General features: G+C 32.1%; 1 long non-coding RNA gene across 1 annotated transcript; it reads right to left on the bottom strand.

Moving 5' to 3' along the window:
* Positions 1–15,271: 15,271 nt before the first annotated feature.
* Positions 15,272–16,932, bottom strand: LOC133690310 (uncharacterized). Its single transcript, XR_009841418.1, has 3 exons — positions 16,397–16,932; positions 15,715–15,789; positions 15,272–15,606 (listed from the first exon to the last, which is right to left on the bottom strand). It is a non-coding gene; the product is annotated as an uncharacterized LOC133690310 (long non-coding RNA).
* Between the last annotated feature and the right edge of the window lie 645 nt (positions 16,933–17,577).

The raw sequence follows: 17,577 nt of genomic DNA, 5'->3' as shown, positions 1-17,577 counted from the left end.
TCTCGAGGAAACCGATAGGGTGTTGCTAAGCAGGAAAAAAAACAATAATAAAACATAGATCAAGTGTTCCGACTGTGCTCCTTGACCAGGAAGCGTATTTTGGTTGGAAATTTAGAATCACACTCCAATGCCATACCAGCAAGAAATTGAAAAGGAGGAGTTTCTTCCTCGAAGGAAATTATTTAATTCTAGAAGGGGATGGAATGGAACAAAAGCCATCTTAGAAAATCACTTGGTTGCGTGGATGAATTCAATGAAAACAGGTGGTTAAATGTCTAATCACAGCTTGATAACAAACACGAGTTGAGTTGACTTGGAGCATCCCTTGTAATCTCTCATGGGCTGTTAACATGTTATTTGTGGTTCAAATGTTTCCCACGACAACGAGATTCCCAAGAGATTATCAAAAGGATTCTCAACTAGTTACGTATTGCCACATGTTTGACAAAATTTACATATCAAACAAAAAAAAAACCTGAACGTGTTTGCTGCACGAGTCACTCTTTCACATGATAGTACGATCCTGATAGACCAGGCCAGCCTTCTTCCTTCCTTTGTGTGGGTTGTAAAGTGCTCTTTTTATTATATATATAAAAATTAATATTATTAATGTCGTCTATCTCTAGGATCACTGCATCTTTGTTGAATTTAAAATTAAAAAAAAACCTAGTGTCATTTTATAAAGAACGGGTAGTTTATTTATAAAAAAAAGTTAAAAAGTTGTAATGAAACAAACCACTGGTTGAAGACTTGAGATTTATATTATATAATATTACTTTTGAATTGAATAGGATTTACAGATTTGTTTGGTAATATGATAATTTTTGCTTTTTTATCAAAATATAGAGAAAAATTATTTGGTTAGCCAAATAGCTTTTGTCTTTTGTATTAAGCTTCATACATAATTGGGTTTCAAATATTGATTTTTTAGAAGCTAAAATAACTTATTTTCCATTCATGAAGACTTGTTTGTTATTTACTTTGCATGTAAAACTCTATCTCGCGGTGATTTTACCATGAATATCCATTAAAGATGCCTATTAGGTCAATTACAAGGTCAAGGGTTAAGAAGATTAAAGAGGTGATTTGGGACTTAGTTCTTTCTAATATACAATTTTACGCTAACAAACATAATTTTCAATCTAATCATTGAATCTAGCTGGAATTTTATCAGAAGATTTCATAGGCCTTGTTTTATATAAGGTTTAAATTTCATAGCAACTAGAGTTTGGGAAGGGTTGTGATAGAGATCATAAGTCATTTTGCAGGTTTTGCATTGTTTTTCTAGTTGGCGTAGGATTATCTTTCTGTTTAATTTATGGATTTCCTACAAGGCAACTTTATTATTCTACATGAATACATTGGCGGCAAAATTAGAGAATTAATTGGCAAGGTATTCTTGTTCTACAAGGGCAAGTATAGATGGCAGGTTGGGTTTTTTTATTTTGCAAGGAATCCTAATCATTCAAGGATTCCTAGTTGGCAGCCCAATAAACATAAAGTCGAAAGCTTTCTAAGTTATGTTTTTCATTTTTTGCAAGGGAAGTCAGCAGCTACCTTTCCAAGTCAGTAATATAACCATTTATACAAAGGTGGTTTATTTCAACGCTCTTTTTAGAATATTTAACAACCTTTATTCTACAAGATCTTGATAGCTTAGTAATTTTATTCGAACTTAGTTTTGTTTTGTTTATTTTACATGCTTCGGGTTATTTCTAATTAGGTTTTAATTTCAGTTCATTAATCTATTATGGTTTATTTTATTTGTAAATTATAAATACTCTTTTTGGAGGGTTAGATAAAAGAGAAGACTTTGTTTATTTTAGAATAATATTATGTGTGTGCAAGGTTGCTTATATTTTAGGTTCTTCATTAAACTTTTCTTAGACTTATCAAAAATCAATTATCTTTGTGGCATTCTTTCTATACTTCCAGTTCGTGATTCCTTATGATCATAGGGTTGGGGTCTTTTTCATTCAATAAATTTGTTTTGTTGGTCATGTAATCATTTTATTTTCTGTCAATTTAATTTTATCTTTCATGGATTGTCTTTATCTTATTTGCAGGTTTTGATATTTTAATCCTCTGGGTTTGCATTAGTTAGTATAAAAGCAAAGCTCTAAAATTAGGTTTTTATCTATCTATTTATCTTTAAATTTTTCGTGTTATTTGTTTATTGTTTTTCAATCTTGATTTTTATGGAACTAATATAAAAAATGAAAAAAAATGTTTCAAAAAGGCTACTACTGAATTAGTATAGTAGAGGAAAAAAAAAAGTTGATATCGTAAGTTGTTTATTTTGTCGCAAATTGGGTTTATAAAAAAATTGAATTTGAAACTTAAGAAAAGCACTTCAATTCATAACAAATTATGGTTATATTTATTTTTATATTAATTTTGGGTTATTTGAGCATACTTTAGGTTCAGGTTAATTGAGGAAATTATGAATTAGTGTTTATTGAATCAATGTACATCATCAATAGATTTCATTTCTATATTGTTGTTAATTTTGGATCAGTGTAATCTATTGTAATTTTGGGTTATTAGAGTATTTCTTGCATCATTTTTCTACTTCTATAGTAGCTTTTGTGTTCGTTGGCATTCATTTTTCGTTGTTGTTAATTTGTATTGATATTGTTTTTATTTTTCTTGATGGAGTCCTAAAATCTATGGTTGATCATTGTGAGGCTATGATTTTTTTTATTGTTTATGATTAATTCCTTGAAAAATTAAAAATAAAAGCACAAGAAGTAAAAAATTAAAAAAAAACATATTATCATGAAAAATTAGAATTGAGTGAAACGCGAGTGTATTTATATCTTATCGATTGTAAACATGTGAGGGAGTGTGAGGATATATTTTGTTACTGTTAACATGAAATATTAGATTTTAACTATGTCTTTTAAAGACGAGTCATCACTTATGAATGAGATGGAAAACTTGTTATTTATAATATGGGCTATGCAATAGCAACTTGAGAGGATAAATGTGAGGTTTGGTGAGGTTTTTGACAAAATAGAAAGGCAAGAGGTCATGATTGCTAGTTTACGAGAGGGGTCAGTTTGAGAGGTTCTTAATATTAGAATGCTAGAAAGACACCCCATCTTTAGATGAATTTGTTAATGAGAATAAAGATGAAGAAGCTGGAGATCTTGACCATGCATCAATTAGGCAAGGTGATAGATTTCAACAACCTAGAAATCAAAGAGATGAGGGATTTTTGCAAGATAAAAACTTCAGTCACAACGATGTAGAAAAAGATTTTGGGGTATCGTGATAGCTTAAATATAATGAGATGTCGCCACTTGAGAATGCTAGAGATGGGGATCAGTGTATTTGATTTAGGAAGAATCACTTATTATTCAGCATACATTGAATGTTTAGATTAAAAATGATGATTTGAAGCAATAAATAAAGAACATCATCCATAAAAGGTGTCATATTTATAATAAGATATGTAGTATGATTTTAGATGGAGGAAGTGCTAATGTTGCTAGTACTACAGTTATTAAAAAGTTGAATCTAAATAATACAAAGCATCATAAACCTTATAGACTTCAGTGGTTGAATGAATGTGAAAAAATAAATGATAATAAATAGGTTTTTGTTTTATTTTTTATTAAAAGATATAAAGATAAATTTTTATATGATGTAATTCATATATATTCGGGTAATTTGTTATTGGGAAGGGCATGTCAGTTTAATATGAAAGTTGTACATGATGGGTTTAGAAATTTATATTCTTTTGTAAAAGATAGAAAATCTCACTCTTACATTATTTTCACCAAAACAAGTTTATAAGGACCAATTAAAATTGAAAAGGAAAAGCAAGGCCGAGGAGAGGGAAAATGTTGTGAGCTTTTAGAAGAACAAAAATTAGATTTGGCCAAGAAAAAAAAAATAACGAGCTAGCTAATAATGGATAGAAAAATGGAGAGAGGAAAAAGGCATAGAAGAAAGAGGGAGTGTTGAGGAAAAAGAAAGAAACATGAGAGCTTTTATGTAAGAAAAAGTATTGTTAAAATGTTTTTTATACTAACAATCCTACGCAAAATAGTATTGTTATTTCTTTGTCACGGGATTACAAGGATGTATTGCCCATAGATGGTGTGCCTAGTGGTGATTGTGTTTAGGTGCATGTGAGGAAGAAACGATTTTCAGCATAAGAGATTTAAGTCACAACCTAGGGGAGATGGTTCATTCCAAGTTCTCGAATGAATCAACAACAATGCATATAAAGTTTTTAGATGAGTATGGTGTTAGTGCTATTTTTAATGTTTCTAATCCTTCTATATTTTATGTAGGTGACGATTCTAGGTCGAATCCTTTTAAGAAGAGGGGGGATGATGAAAACCAACAAGCATCACGAAAGGATTCATTAGAGGTGTTGATTGGGCTAATTACAAGGATATGACCAGTATGGCTTTACGGTGACAAGAATAAATTTCAATTCGATTGTTGGATCGGGCTAAAGTTTCACTAAAAGATTCTTAAGGCCTTATTTTATAAAGAATTAAGATTTCATAGCAATCAGAGTTTGATAAGGGCTTGCAATAAAGACTGAAAGTTATTATACTAGAATTATATTATTTTCCTAATTGACATAGGATTATCTTCCTTTTGATTTATGAATTTCCTACAAGGAATCTTTCTTATTATACAAGGACACCCTAGTAGTGGAATTGGAGAATTAATTGGCAAGGTGTCCTTGTTTTACAAGGAAAAGTATAAGTGGCAGCAGCTTGTGTTTTTTGTTTTGTCATGAATCTTAATCATTCAAGGATTCTTAGTTGGTAGCCCAATAAACATAAAGTCGATAGCTTACTTGGGAGTTATTTTTCCATGTTTTTCAAGGAAAGTTAGAAGCTATCTTGCCAAGTCGGTAATATAACTATTTATACAAAATTGGTTTATTTCAACACTCTTTTTAGAATATCCGATGGCCTTTATTCTACAATATCTCGACAACATAGTAGTTTTATTTAAATATAGGTTTTGTTTTGCTTATTTTACATACTTTGAGTTATTTTTTATTGAGTTTTGATGTCAGTCAAATAATATTTAAGGGTTTATTTTATTTGTAAACAATGAATACTCTTTTTGAAGGGTTAGACAGAAAAGAAGACTTGATGTATTTCATAACAATATTATATGTGTACACAAGATTACTTATACTTTAGGTTTTTCATCGAACTTTTCTTAGACTTATCAAAGATCAACTGTTTTTGTAGCATTCTTTATATACTTCAAGTTCATGATTCTTTATAATCATATGGTTGAAGTTTTTTTTATCCAATAACTTTTGTTAAGGTAATCATTAGGTCGGTTTTTCTATGAATCTGATTTTAGCTTTCTTGAGTTATTTCTATTTTATTTGTAGATTCTAGGGCTTTTACTCTTCGACATCACATCAAGTTTTAACCAAACATATATATTTTAATTTTTTTTTAAATGCAACTAAAATGCTTTTTCAAACCTATTTTTTAGAAAATGATAAATATAAAAGTGACGACAAACATACACTTAAAGAGAGAGAAAGAGAAGCATTTTTTTTCTCAAGTTGAATCTCCAATTTTAAAATATAAAGAAAAAAGAAGAATAATAAAGTTTACAATTGGGTTTGTAGAACGAACATACACAAATGTCACAAAACATAGTCAATAAAAGTGTGTGTTTAGGAAAAGAAATAGCTGGAAGGGGGCCACACGAGAGGGGGAAAAAGGCTTTCCCTATAAGTCTATAACCTAATCTTCCGCACGTGTGAGTGCTAGGGACCACACGAGAAGGTCGCTGTTATTGTAATAATTATTGAAAAGGTTAATTAATACTCCATGGATGCACATGTGGCCCACGTCAGCAAAGCAAGAGCATTGCACGCGTTCCCGCTTAATACTTTTTTTCCGCTGGGTTTAAATTATTTTTCGATCACCCATGTTATTAAATATGATATATATTATTTTTTAAAATATTTTTTATTTAAAAATATATTAAAAAATTTATTTTTAACATCAATACATTAAAACATTTTAAAAATACCAAAAAAAATTCTATAATTTGAAGCTAAGAAAAATCTTAAAATTTTTAGAGCTTTAATATTGTTGTGTTTTTTAAAATTTCAGTAATTTTAGTTATTCTTAATTTAAAAATATTTTTTTAATTAGTACTTATTTTATTTATTTTGTTTTAAAAATAAAATTGATGTTAATGTTTTGACAAAAAACTGTTTAGCTTTTGAAATAAAGTAAAGTATATTTAACTAAAAACACATTTACTTACAGTGAGATCAATATTTTTTAATTAAATTAAAAAAATTATTTATTTTTTAAAATTAGATATATCAAAGATATATGCTAGTGTTTTACTTAACTTTATTTTAACATGTTTTTATTAATTTTATTTAAATGATGTGTTATATATATATATATATATATATATATATATATATATATATATTCTGTAACTAAAAACTTTTCTTTTTTACAATTACAGTGCACAATTCAAATTTCATTTCATTATTCTGTAAATTCTCTTAATTCTGAGACACAATATTAAATAGTATTTCTGTTACTTACTCTCTTTTTTTTTTCTTCTCCTGCTGATGCGCTCGTGTCAAATACAATTTCGTGGGAGCAGGTAACAAGCCATGAATATTGTCATGGCAGCACTCGTGCAATATTCCACAGCCTAAAAGTCAAAAAAACGATCCATAATTTAACTTGGCTTGAATAATAGTGGCACGTAGGTAAGCATGGTGCATTATAATAATTAATTTAAATAAGGAGGTGAAAACCCTAGCAAGAATTCAGTAATTGTCACCGACAAACAACAAAATCGGGAACACAAGCCACTCCTGGTGACGCGATCCTTAGTTGGGATCACCGTGTGAATTTTCGATTCCGTCTCATCAACGTTTCTCTTTTGTTTCTTTCGTTGTATTTTTATTTATTTTATTTTTTCTAGGTGTTTGTTTGTACCAACATAATTTTATTTTATTTTATTTTATTTTACTATCAGCCTCGTGTCTGCTTTCGTGAGTTATTCTGGATGATATCTCATTGTTCTCTCAAGCAATATTTTTCTGTCTTTCTCTAATTCTTCCTTGTAGGAAGTGATATTTGAGAGTAAACTATAAAGACCGAAACGTAAATCTTGTAGACGAAGGCAAGAATTATAGCTCAGCCTTCACTTTAAGCATGCACGAGAACTTGCTCTGGTTTTCTATAATTTTAGAAGGTGTTGCTGATTTTGGTCGTATTTTCTCTTACATTATTCTTCTTCACAAGTTGGCGGGAACCATGTATTGCCGGCCCCCAGTTTAGTCAAGCAAGATAAATGGTCAAAGCACGAAGGAAACAAAACCTTTCCCAAAGCGTTGTTTCATCAAAGCTTTAATTTCCATTGTTATCAGCACCCACTTTCCACCACATATCATGGCATGGTTTCTACCAAGAAGATGACCAAACCCCGAAGGTGTTCAAAAAGGCGTGGGGGCAGCAGCGCGCAGTATTTCTCCGAAAGCCTTACTTGGCTTTAGAACTACGTCAACAAACTGTTAGCTGTACGAAACATACAAAAATAGTTTAGGAGGTAGGTTTTGAAGGATCCAAGTCAAGCAAATACCATTAACATTGAATGAATGTTGTGAGAGTTTCCGCACCATTTTTTCTGTTTATTTACTCTTTTCTTCTTCAACATCACTATCATCACTCTCTCAATCTTGTGATTCCTCCACTCCTGATCGAGCACACTGTTTTGTGACAGTTTTCCTAGTTTTGTTGTGGCCTCGAAGAGAAACCACATGGTTTGATTAAAACGCATTAATCGCCCAACACAAGCAGATGTGTAGATCAATTGCATTGGTCGCTAGCTTGTATCCTCTCCTTTTCCGCCTAACTAGATTTCGCACGCTGTTTTGTGACAGTCCATCCAGACCTGAATTGATGGATTCACAGGAAAATATTCTTGTCATCTTAATTATTTAATATGTTTTGGATGATAGCGTAGGTACCATGCATGTTCACTTATCATCTCAGACTAAATCTCCAAGGATTTCACTATTAACCCCATGAACCACGATACTACGTGTATATCCTAGTAAATTGCAAGTGTGTGTCTATATATAAAGTATATATTAAAAAAAAAAATAACATGTGGAGTTTGTGGCTGATAGATAGATGCTAGAGTGGAGCGCACTAATTGAAACAGAGCGGAACGATGATATTTACTTTTTTTGTGATTTATTTCTTGTTTTATTGTGAGGGATGATTGATGGGTTTTGGGTGATATGGGTTTGGTAATTGATGATTAATCAATCTAAAAGATAATACATATATATATATATATATATATATATATATATTATTTAGATTCTTTCTTCTTCTAAATGTTCATCTATGGTTAGTGTTGATACTTAATTTCTAATTAAAAAAAATTGCTATAGCAAATTATGATTCTGTTTCAATGTAATTATCACTAAGATTTTAAAAACTATGCTTCTTAGATTGATTAATTATTAATTACCAAACTATTGTTATTATGAAAAAAACTGTTATATAATCATTATTTTTTACAATAATAATTTCTTATACTAATTTATTTTAAATAAATAAAAAACTCAAAATTGTGAAAAATTAATAATTATGTTTTAAGAGGTTCTATGAAAAATAAAAATTATTGAATAAAAATTGTCACTAAGAAAATAATAAATAATGAAAAAGAAAGGCCATTTCCCTATAAATTGAGAGATAAAAAATTATTAACCATTAAAAACTTATTATTTATAGCCATTTTGTTTTTAGATGTTAATCTAAGGTTAGTGCTAAATTTTTTAATGAAAAAATAGTGTGATATCAATTCTATTTCAATGTTATTATCACTAGAATTTTGAAAATTTTATATCTTAGATTGATTAATCATCAATTACCAAACCCATATTTTTGTAAATCTTTTTTATATATAATTAATCATTATTTTTTACATATTGATTATTTTTATACTGTTTTTCAAAAACAATTGAAATTATTGAAATATTTTTTTTGATGGTATATGAAAATTAAAAAATCATTAATTATTGAAAAAAAATTTCATAGAGAAAACAATAAAATTGAAAAAAATAACTAGATAAAAAAAAAAAAAAAGAAGAAGGAAATAAAGCTGGGCCTGTAGGCAACCAGGCCTGGGCGCTTGGGTGGACACGAGGAGGTCACGAAAGGGGAAAAAAATGCCGCGAGGATTTCAGATTGTTATAAATCATTTTTCGTTAAAAAAGGTCCCCTCCAAAAAAACAACAGAGATTCTGGTTGACGTGGCAAGCTGCCATGCAACGTGTGGTTGGTTGCCTTAGCCCATACTTGCAAGCCGCCATGCTTGGATGACGTCACTCTTGCTTTTTATAATTATTAAGTCTTCTGAACCTTGTGCCGTAACCCATACTTGAAAGTGTCAAATGGGCCTCGTAAGTCATCACAGGCCTTTTAGCGGCCATACCTTTCAAAGTGTCCATTCTGCCCTGCAATTAAAATTTAATCCAAATCCAATCCAATCTAAAGATGTTATATATATAATTTTATTTTATATTGAATAATAAATAATAATTAGATAATGAGTATTTATAATGATACTTGAAACCGATGAATATAAATATTAAATATTTTTATCCAATTAAAAAATTTACCTGTGAATACTCATTGTTATTCTTAATCCATTCTCTAAATTGAATTTAATCCCTTATTCCAGCTATATTTTTTCTTTATTATTAATTTTTTTCTTTTTATAAATCTTCTAAACTAAATTATCTTTTTCAACAAAATTAGTATAGACCATATAAAATATTTTCCTCTTGTATAAATAATAAAAATAATGGTGTTTGTTTATTAATTCAATTTCTTATTAGATCACGCAATTATGTCATGGAAAAGTGTCGTTTTCCCCCCCCAAATGTAACAGAAAATGTCATCCCTCTCCCTTTAAGCATTTGACTTACCTAGATAATTGACCCTCAAAACCAGTCCATGTAATCTTATGACCCTCATCATCAACGGACCATATGCAACCTTGAACCTCAAAACCACACCTGTACATTGAGAATATATTTGATATTGTGGTTGTGGTTAAAAAAAAAATAGTTTTTGAAAAATCATTTTTTTTTTGTGATTGCTTTATCTAAATTATGTGTTTAATTCAAATTGTGGTTCAAATTGATTCTTCATAAAAAACATGCTATTAGTATTTGGTTAAAATTGTGGTTAGACATGAAATGACCAAATAGAACATTAAGTTTTTCAATACATGACATTGAACAAGTAATACATATTTATGATTAAATACTTGTAAAATTAAAAATCATACAGTTCTCCCATCAACTTTGAAGCAATCCCATCTCAAACACAATCCATATGCAAAGTCATATGTAAAGTCATGTTGCCTCCATATGTTTGTGATCGTGAAACAACATCATGTAAAAAATCCTGAGGTATGACATTAGGATGACGTTCAAACTCATTAAAAGCAACATCTTGTACGAACTTCCTTCTTATTTAGTTATGAAGAGCCATTGATGCAGCAACAATTCACACATGTGTCTTATACACAAACATTGACATGTTCTGTAAAATTCTTTATCTTTTTTTCCACACCTTAAAAGTTTGCTCAATTACATATCGAACTGAGGAATAAACCCGATAGAATAACTACTCCCGACATCTTTGTTGGCCTCAATGATGAAATTCTGGAAGATGATATCTTTCACCTTTATATGGACTTAGAAATCCATATTCACTTGGATAATCGGAGTCAACAACGTAATACTTTCCTGCATTCACCCAAGACATTTAACATAAAAAAAATATTTTGTACCACACGACCAAAAATTAAACAAATGAAATTTTTTTTTGATCAAATCCAAAATACCTTATGATGGCTTTGGAAATTTTATATTTGGATTATAGATGGCCTCATGAAAAATTCTTGTGTCATGTGCATTACTTTCTCATCCAGCCTAAACAAAAATAAATTGCATGTCAAAACTACATGTTGTCGTAATGTTCTGTGTTAGTACTCCTTTCCATCTAATAATGTCATAATGCTCTGTGTTTATACTCCTTTCTATCTAATAAATGATATTTGATTTTCCTGAAACACACATGTGTTCCATCAATTACTTTTACACAATTCTAAAAACAAAATATAAAAAACATTAGTTGTAAATGAATTACTAAATGGATTATATAATGAAACTGGAAAGAAAAACATATTCCATCACTAATAATCTTATATGTTACCTTAAAATGTAGTATATATCTTAAGTTTATAGTGATTTATCGTGTTGTTAAAAATTCAGGATTAACTGGTTTTATTATTTCAACTGATAGCAAACTCACAGCCTTTAGAATCTTGTTGAAATACTTACTTACTATTTCACCAGAATATCAGAATCTTTCATGAGCCTCTTCATTAGAAGCACCTAACATTAAAGTATAAAAAAAAACATGTCAACTTTCTATATAACACTGATTCTTCTTGATGGATTTGATCTATACTGTATTTCTAAATCAAAATAAAAACTCTGAAACGTCGTTGCATCTAGCATAAACATATTTACACAATCTATTAAATGTTCATTTAAAATTTTATTTATCCACTGCATTTTTATGATATGCAAAATCATATAGGGTTGTTTATAAATATAATTATTATAATACAATGCAAATGCCTTCTGTGCACAATACTAGTTTACAAATATCAAATTTTCTATGCTAAAATGAATGCCCACGTCATGGTCAATGAGACTACAGAAGTAAGCACTGAAATAACAGAGGTATGCCAGGAAAGTGGTGATCGGACAATTCAACAGGGGTTCCGAGCAGAGGTTACTGAGCAGTATGGTGACTGGATGGTTGCGAGGAGGACGAGTCATAAGTTTGGTAAGAGAGGGGATTCCAAGGAGGTGAATCAGGCGCAAAATCAGAAGCTGACATCACGAAATAATGGTAACATGACAAATACTCAGGAGAAGACCAAGGGAAACAGTCTGGGAATGGGATCTCGTTCAACGTCTCACAGGATTCAAGAATCTAGGAACCATGACTGACATGAGGATGCAAAGCTGAAACAAAGGAAAGGACATTGAAGTTGGAGACATGACAACTAAACAAGGAAGTTATAAAAAGGGTTTGGGTGTCGAACCAAAGGATACTGGGATTGGCCCGCAGGCCCAAAGGAATAGGCAGGAGGGTCTAAAGGCAAAATTGTGGGCCGAGCTCGAGAGGAACTGTTAGCTTCAGTAAAAAAACAAAGGTGCAAGCTCACATTAGGGGTTATCTAGGAGGCCCAAGCACTTCTTCAGAGTGTGAGGTTATACCAGATTTAAATGGTGAGGCAATTACAAGTCACGGTGAGGAACTAGGGAACGAGCGAGTTGGGTTATTCAGTAACAAAAAAATTCCTAAGAGATGCCGAGACCACAAGAGTCTACGGGAGGGGAGGGGGAGGATTTCACAATGAACGAGTTGGACTTGGAGAAGAGGTCAAGTGTCCAAGATTGTGAAGATACAATAATCGACAGAGAAAGGGGAAGGCACAAATGATGCGATGGCGTCAGATTGAGTTTGGGTTCTAATCCTTTATATCTTAATTATGATGGAGATGAATGCTTGCTTTTGGAATTGTAGAGGTGCAGGAAGCAACCAGTTTTGCTCTATTTTTAGAGATAACCGAAGAGGACCGAATATATCGCATCATCTTTTTTTTGCAGACGGCATGCTTCTCTTTGCAGAAGCTACAATGGAACAGATGGATACAATTTTGGAATGTCTAAATTATTTTTGTGCCATATTAGGTCAGAAAGTTAGTACAGCTAAAACGAAGGTGGTATTCTCTAAAGGTGTTTCTCCAACGTTAGCGAAGTCTATTAGTCACCACAGTGGTTTCTCTATCACAACAGATTTTGGGAAGTATCTAGGAGTTCCGGTAATTCATCAGCGGATAACAAAACAGTCTTATATTTATATTATTGAGAACATGCGCCGAGAATTGGCTGACTAGAAAGCCACAAAACCTGTTACTTGCAGGTAGAATCACGGTATGAAAGTCCGTACTTACTATTATACCTTCGTATCGCATGCAATCCACCTCACTCCCCAAATCTGTTTGCTGTGAAAAAGAAAAAATTTGTAGGGGTTTTATATGGACAGATTGTGAGGGAAGTCAACGACGACTTCACCTTGTCAAATGGAAAAGGCTTTATCAGACGAAATGTGAGGGTGGTCTACGATTGTGGAGTACGCAAAGCATGAACAAGGTGTTTTTAATGAAGTTAGGGTGGGGTATTTTGAACGATAAGTGTAGCTCAAGGGAATGGCTTCTGAGAGCCAAGTATGTCAAGTCACAGGTAGAAGATCAGCAGTTGCATTCTAGGAACACGGATTCCTCGGTTTGGAAGGAAATTTGCAAAGTGTGGCCTCAAGTCATTGCAGGTACGTACGTACAGGCTGGTCCATATATAGGGAATGGAAAGAAAATCATGTTTTGGAAAGACGTTTGGCTTGAAGGTTTCGGTCAATTGTTACAGCATGTGGCACATGAATCTTCTGTGAAGGAAAGCAATGTGTTAATGGAGAATATGGTCACGGTTGATAATCAATGGAGACAGGAGGAACTTGCTCACCTATTAATGGCAATTGCGAGCCATCATGTCCCTCGTAAAGAAATGGAGGATGATACTTTTTCTGGAGCAATTCGGTAAGTGGAGAATTCATAATCAAGTCTGCTTACAGAGCTCAAGAACACCAGTCTTTAATTAAAGATTTCGAGAATTCCAAATCAAGAACAACATGGGTACATGGATAAAGATAAGGGGTTTGCAATAAACATGGGATTTTGTAAATAAGTTAGAGCGTCAGTCTAAAACTTTTATAAGAACTTAGAATATTTCATCTTATTATGGATTCAGACTCTTCTGATAGTAATAAATACGAGGTTTTGTAAATAAGTTATAGTCGAGCTATGACCTATTATTATTGGTCTTGAAATTGCATGAGAGTTTAGAATACGTCATTTTATTATGGATTTAGACTCTTCTGGTAATGATAAATATGAGATTTTGCACCGGTCTTGAACTTATATGAGAGTTTAGAATATATCTTTTTATTATGAATTTAGACTCTTCTGATAATATATTTTCTCACAAAACATGCTGAGAAAATACATAGTAACTATACTTTAACTGTTAGAACATGTATAATTTTTACTAAAAATTTGGAGAATAAAGTTCAACATACTTTTTGAATGACCAACTTTACAACAAATTAATTGACAAACTTTGATTTATCTCACAACCCACTTGATAAGAAAGATTGAATTGTTAATGTTTTTGTGTGGATTTATATATTATTTTGTATTATGATCTAATTAGATCTCTTCTAACTATTTAATTTAGTTTTATTTATGGGCTATTATTACCGTTTTGAACTTGCATGAGAGCTTAAAATATATCATTTTATTATAGATTTAGAGACTCTTCTAATAGTAAATTTCCTCACAAAACATGAGAGAAAATATATAGTAACTATACTTTACCTATTAGAACATGTATATTTTTTACTAAGATTTTGAAGATCAACGTTTAACATATTTTTTGAGAGACCAACTTTACAGCAGATTGACCAAGAAACTTTGATTTATCTTACAATCCATTTGATAAAAAAGATATATTGTTAATGTTTTCTTGTGGATTTATATACTATTTTGCTCATTTAATTTAATTTTACCTGGGTATTTAATATTTGAAGAAAAAAAAACTATCACTCTCTTTTACTTATCAATAAAATTCTCTCTGTTTTTTTTTCTAAGAAGTCAAAATCTTTTTTCATCATAATGTATTTGAATGTATTTGAATTAAAACTTTATTGTTAACTTCATAAATTTATATACATGAATTAATAATTGATTTTTAAAAAAAAATCTATATATTTGCCTAATAGCCTAGGACAAAAAAAATTTCTGGCTCTGCTCCCTTGATCACTGCCTTTTGGTTATCTTTTTTCCCCCGAAAAAATACCCTTTTATGCTTTCTTCAGTTTGTATAGAATCATGGGCAGAATTGGATTTCCATGTGTTATTTTCAGCTTTTGTGTGAAATTACTTGAAATAAGTGAAATGTGGAGTTAATTTGACATTAAGGTTGTCAAAAACACTTGACATCAAGGTTGTCAAAAACATTTTTTTGACGCGAGACGAAATATATAATAAAAACTCGAATTGTAAACTCGAATGGTAAAATTATAAATAAAATTTTTTAATTAAAAATCATAAAATCACAATTCAATAAATGGAGAGCATGCATGTTAAATATGCATGTTATATCCTGCAGTTCAATACACTTAAACATAAATTTATCAGAATGCTAATTGTGCAAGGATAAGAAATTAAATAAATGTTGGGGCTGCCAACAACATCACAATGCAAGCAACAGCTAAAATAACTGCACTGATCAGTCTGAGAAGAGCATTGGGTTGCTGTGGTTTGAACCGCTGAAGTGCAGATTGGATCTGAACAGCGGACTCGCCCAACAGTTGATGAGTTGCTGGAATCAAAGAAATTGAGCTGAATCTGCAAAACACAAATATCATACCACAGGAAGTTGAACCTTAGTTTTAAGTTTTCCAATTCTGCAAATGTATAGAAAGACTAATGACAAGGCAAGGAAAGAGAGTTTACTCCAAGGCCACTGGTACGCGGGCAGTTGTTGCAGGAATTGTAGCAGACCCACAAGATATCACTTCCAGTATCAATCTGCACATTGAATTCTTTAGGAGGAGAGCCCAATTTCACTTTTGTAAAATAAAGTCCAAGCAAAAGAAAAAAGACAAGAATCAAAGAATATCAAGGCGTATAATCATCAAGTACTAAAAAATTATCAGTTATCAAATTCCAGCACACAAAACTAAAGAGAACCAAGACAGATATATTACAAGGTCTCTAAAGTTCCTATGACCCTGATTGCAATGGAAACCCAAAAGGAAAGAACAACAAAATTAGTCGATAGTATAATAATTTAAGCACACAATATAAATAACAACAAAAATCAATCTTTTTGGATACAAACAAAAGCAAAGAATCAATCTTTACTAAATATAATTAAACCAACATGCACAAAAATCCAATTTCGTTTCCTTTTCTTTCACTTTTAGAAAGAATCACAAGCAATATCCACCACAATCTCATTTTAAGTGTTTATGTGAGCAAAAAATGCATAAATACAAATTTACCAACTCTAAACAAAACTCATCACCGTGAGTTCATCAAATAGCACTGAAATGAGACTTTTTACCTCCAAGAATGCAATTCAATCATAGAAAGGAATCTTAGAACTATGAAAGAGGGGTGGCAATAAAATTACTCGACGAGGTAAGGATCGGAGGAACCTTGGACAAAGAAGTTGACAACACCACCATCAAAGCCTTGTAAGAGACAGGCGTGTCTGAGTCGGTCTCGAGCTCTGAGTTGATGGAGTTCAAGACCGTGGTGGTGTTGGGTTCAATTCATGCTCCCTCAGCTATCTCTCCACTCCAAATGATGATCGTTTCTTCTTCATATAATAAGAGCCTAGTTCTTGGAAGACGAAGAACCATAGCCTTTGGTTCAGCGTTGTAGTACTGGCTTCCTTACTCAACTTGCACAATCCCAATTCAAACCCTCCTTTGCTTCACTCTGCTTTTGCCCAACAACAAGATGAACTTCAGCAACAAGAGGATAGAGTCGCCAAGAAAGCTTGGGATTGGAAATAAATTCTTATCTTCATCTCGCCAAGAACGCTCCGGATCTAGGGAAAGTGATTTCTTAATCTGCTGGGGAAAGGGGAAAGGGGAAAGGAAAAAGGGGAAAGGGACGAAGGGTGGAGTCACTGGAGTGTCGGTCACGGGTGGGGTGGCGACTGGGAAAAGGGGGTGCTGAGTCAGCACAGGCATATGTTTTCAATTTCACATGAAATCGGACCGGTTTTTACGTTTTTTACGGGTTGACCCGATTTTATGCAAGTTTGATCAAGTTTGACTAATTTTACCGGTTTTTGAATTTTAAACCTGATTTTACATGTTTTATGTTGATTTTACGAGTCAAAACTCGTTTTTAACAACCATGTTTGACATGAATATTTGCTGCATCAGTTACCTTGTTTTTTTTTTGGTTGAAAAAAATTGTGGTTAAATTGTTTCCACATTTCCGGGCCGGGTCCCGCAAGGAGAAGCCCTCCCCAAGGTGGTGGCTCCAGTAGGACTAGAACGCTGGTTTGCCTCTGGGGGACACAAGCCGCTTACCACTTGGCACAACCCTTAATGCTGTCAGTGTCCAAATCTTATGGAGTCTTTCCGTGGCGCTGTTGTTGATATTTATACCCTTTTGGTGAGACGGAGCTTGCGAAAACTGATCATTTTGCGTCTCTTTACCATTGGAGCTGTTCTGATTTAGTTACTCGCATCTGGTTGCTTGCATCACTCACTCCAAGAAAATGGGTTTCCTTCAAGTGCAGATGACATTCACCCTTGCATTTGCTGCTGCATGTGCATCTGCTGGCATCGAGAA

Source organism: Populus nigra, chromosome 3 (assembly GCF_951802175.1).
Source record: "Populus nigra chromosome 3, ddPopNigr1.1, whole genome shotgun sequence".
Lineage (NCBI taxonomy): Eukaryota > Viridiplantae > Streptophyta > Magnoliopsida > Malpighiales > Salicaceae > Populus > Populus nigra.
The sequence above is the reverse complement of the archived record's forward strand: the minus strand, read 5'-3'. Positions and strand labels throughout refer to the sequence as shown.